This window comes from Elephantulus edwardii, unplaced genomic scaffold, assembly GCF_000299155.1.
Source record: "Elephantulus edwardii isolate Elephantulus edwardi_28Jun2011 unplaced genomic scaffold, EleEdw1.0 scaffold00176, whole genome shotgun sequence".
Taxonomy (NCBI): domain Eukaryota; kingdom Metazoa; phylum Chordata; class Mammalia; order Macroscelidea; family Macroscelididae; genus Elephantulus; species Elephantulus edwardii.
In genome coordinates this window covers 6,262,339-6,266,704 of record NW_006399926.1, presented here as the reverse complement: position 1 = coordinate 6,266,704, position 4,366 = coordinate 6,262,339, and positions in this window count along the sequence as shown.

The following is a 4,366-nucleotide window of genomic DNA, read 5'->3' as shown; positions in this document are numbered from 1 at the left end:
AACAACAACAACAACAACATTTAACTAGGTGGTCATAAACCCAGGCAACTCCAATTCCCAGACACTTCCTCTTCTGTTCAGATATTCCTTGGAGACAAAGTGTCTATGACAGGGCACCCAGATTGAGACTCCTTGAACAGTCTCCTTTAGAGAAAAAGCATGGGCACTGTAGTCGATCGAATAAAATTTTAGTCCAAGTTCCTTCATTTCCTTGATGTATGATTGCAGCTCTTAATATCTAAGCCTAAGTCATTGTTTTTGTTTTAACGTATGAAAGCGTATAATAATTTAATAACAATGGTTTTGCAAGATTTTTTGTGAGGGTTGGATGCATCTATTTCTATCAAGTTGATTCTGACTCATAGCTTACCACTGCACCATGAAGTCTCTTTCTAGGACTGAGAATAACCCAAAGGCACCCTATTTGAATACACCAGTCACTCCATAGAAGAAAGATGGGTAATTTCTTCCCATGTGGTTAGTTTATTGCCTCTGAAAACACTTTGGAGAATCAGCTATGAGTTGATTCTGACTCACCAGTATATAATAACAACACAAAATCCTTTCTTGGAGCACTGATGGCTTAGTGGTAAGCATCTAAGCTGTCAACTCAAAGGCATGCAGTTCAAATCCATCAGCTGTTCTGCTGGAGAAAGTTGAGCAATCTCATCCAGTGTGATTTGCTGCCTCTGAAAACTTACTGGAGGATCAGCTATGAGTTGGTTCTGACTCAATAGCACATACATAACAACAACAACTAATTACCAATAACAACAACAACTAATTACCAATGAATGTGCTCAGATTCCAAAGTCTAATTTGTTATGCAAAAATTGACCTATGGGGAAGAAGGAAGAAGAACACATCAGATCACAAAGTGGAACATGACTACATCATTACATAAGTGCCAAAGTTTATCATTGCATAACTGCCAAACCACTGGAAATCATGGCCTAGTCAAGCTGACACACAGCCATCAGAGCCAGTGTTATTATTTCTTACAACCAGGCATTTGTTACTGCTGGACATACAGCATTAATGTGCAAAAGAGTTAGGTAGCAGATTTTTAAAAAATTGGTGAGGGGCTTTGTTTTATTTTTTTTTTCCTATGGTCATGAAAAGGAGCTCTGTTTGCTTGGTGATAAGGAATTGTGTTGCCAGCCCAAAGGCATGCAGTTCAAAATCACCAGCTGCTCCACAGTAGAAAGATAATCAATCTCCTCCTGTGGACTGTCACTGAAAATCTGCTGGAGGATCAACCACGAGTCAGTTTCTACTTACTTGACATTATGCAACCACAAGATCATTGTCGTAAATGTGAAATGTTAGATAAAGAGATCATTAATGAGTGTGAAGTAGGTTTATTAGTGTGTCAGGATACAGTAGATGTTCGATAAATGGCTGCTTTTATTGTTTATGACTGAGGAAGATTACAACAGAAATATTCCAACTCATAGTGACCCTGCACAATAAGGTACACTGCTCTCTGGGGGTTCCAAAGCTCTCTTCTTAAAATGTAGACTGCCACATTTTCTCCTAAGAATGATTGATGAGTTTGATTAACAGCAAGTGCTTAACCATTGTGTCACTAGGGCTCCTTGTGCCAAAGCATTAGCCTTAGGCATCTCCTCTACCTAGAGAGTATTCAGAAGTCTTTTTACTCTGGTTCAGGAATCTGTACTAATATGTGTAATGTGTATCCCAGCCTGTGGAGAGCTCTGAACTGAGAGAGGAAACTTGGCATCTAGTTATGACTCTGTGACTTTGAGTCTTCCACCAATGAAGTGAAAATTTGCCTTTGATCCTTTTTTCTACATTAATATGAATGGGTCCATGTGTTCTTTTAGGCTTTTGCATTATAAAAACAAAGGGTCTCCCATAAAGGGTCCTTCCCTACATTATCCACACTTCTGTCACAATGAGCTACAATGTTTGTTTATTGGTGTTTTACTAACACTAAGCCAAGAATATGCAAAACTGAATAAAGAAACAAATAAATCAAATTCAGATCCCATGAACATTTTCCATAGGTAGTAACTAATTTTTTTTTTTAAAAAGGAGCCACAACTAGGTTTGAGGTGATTTTGAAAAATCAAAATTAGTTTTAAATTAAATAACGGGAAGAAATAAACCCCAACCCAATTCTTTTCTGTCAACTTTGAACTAACTTATAGCTGACTCTCCAGCAAGTTTTCCAAGGCTGTCAATTGTACGAGATAAAGAGGGAGGGAAGATTGCTCGTATTTCTTCCATAGAACTGCTGGTGAGTTGGAAGTTAAGTGCTGGTGAATTTGAACCACCAGAGAAATTCTACCTTTAAGTTAGCAGGATAACTTTCTACAGACTATGTGGAACATAAATTTTGTTTTAAGTACCTAGAGACTTGAAAGATCATTGTTTTTACTCTACCAGAAGTTCATTGAAAGCAGAAAGCATGGGTGTTTTTGCTCAATCATCTCCTCACCACAGACAGGGTGGGGTGGTGTACAAGGAAGTGACACAGGATCACCACCTGGTTTATGAAGCCCCTCTTTCAAGCCAACCTGGTTCCCTGGAGACAAGGTGGAATGCTCCAGTGTGTAAAAGTACTTGACCTTTCTTGGCTGAGACTTAATTGCATCCCTAGGCTTCCCACATCCTTAGGCCAAACACCCACAGCTGATAGCATCTAGTTGAATGGACAGCATTATCTGTTCGGTCATCCTTAGCACCCACTTGCACTTCCGTCCACCTGGAGGATTTCAGAGGACTGAAACTTCTGGTTGATTTTAGATATCAGGAATTGATATAGTTTGTCAAATTAAATGCTCTAAACTCTGATCATATCTGCACCCAAAAGTCAAACTCATTGTATTCAATCCTGTTGTATAGCCCCAAGGGTTCCCAAGGCTATAAATCTCTAAGGAATCAGACTGCCTACCACATCATTCTCTCACCTAGTGGCTAGTAGGTTCAAACTACCAACTTTTTAGTCAGCAGCTGAGTGCTTAACCACTGTGCAATCAAGGATCCTTGATTTGCATCTCCCTTTCTCTCCCCTCTTCACTGCTCTCTCCACTCTTCCTCATTCCCTCCCTTTCTCTCCTCCTTCCAAGCCCCTCTCTTCTGCCATTGAATCAGAACAAATTATAGCTGGTCCTCCACTGGGTTTCTGATGTTGTAAATTGCATAGGAGGAGATTGCCTATCTATTTCTTCCTCCAGGAGTTGCTGGTGGATTCAAATTGCCAGAAGGGTGCAGCCTTTGGGCTAGCAGCACAACTCCCTTTGAACTAGGCCACCAAAACCCATAGGCGGTTATGTACCATCAAGTCAGAGTCAACTCCGCATGAGCCTCCAGTGGGTTTTCAGAGGCAGTGAATCATGTGGGAGAGGACTGTCTGTCTTTCTCTCCCAGGAGCAGCTAGTAAATTCAAACTGTGTGCCTTTGGAGTGGTAGTGCAACTCCTTACCACTAAGCCACCAGTGCTCCCTATAGGATCTTAAATAAAAACTCAAAACCACTCAAACAACTAATTAAATGAAACTCTACAGGAGAGCCCAGACATGGACATTCTATAAAAGTAATTCCAATTGTAATCAGGGGCAACAATCAACTATGTGTATCATCTAGTGTTCCCCAATGTATTTGATCATAAAAATCACCTGATGAGTACTTTAGATACGGATATCTCCAGGACTCTGCCATAACTATTTCTACCCTGATTTCTATTTAGAGACTTTATCTGCATTTTTAAAGTTTTTTATTATTAATTTTAATGAACATTTACAGATATTTTAGATTTCCATTCATTCATTGTTGCACTTTTCTCCCTGTCCACCCACAACCCCAGTTCTCTCTTCTCTTTGAAAAGTAAAAGAAAAATTACTGCATTGGTATACAATCCCACACACACACACACCCACTACCCCGAGTACACTCCACTCTGCAACCTTCATTCTGGACTCCTATGACAATCATAATACCCGTTAATATATTGCTTTTGAACTGTATTTTTAACAAGCATCTCAAGTGAGTCTTATGCCGAGGTTAACCACTAGGAGAAATGCTCTTCACGGATTGTGTCCTCAGAGCTAATAGAAAGTGGTATATAACCTGAGACGTCGTAAGACTGAGCCTGCATAGGAATTTGGTTGTCACTCAGTAAATTGTTGTGAATGAGCAATAGATTGTTTATCTAATAAAGTAACAAATCGTGGAATGTTCTGAGTCACTGGAGACACAATAGGTATAGTTCAGACTTTAAGGAGAAGAAATGCAATTTATACCTATTGTTGTTGTTGTTATGTGCCGTCGAGTCGCTTGTGACTCATAGCGACCCTATGTACAACAGCCCTAAACTCTGCTCTGTCCTGTGCCAATTGCA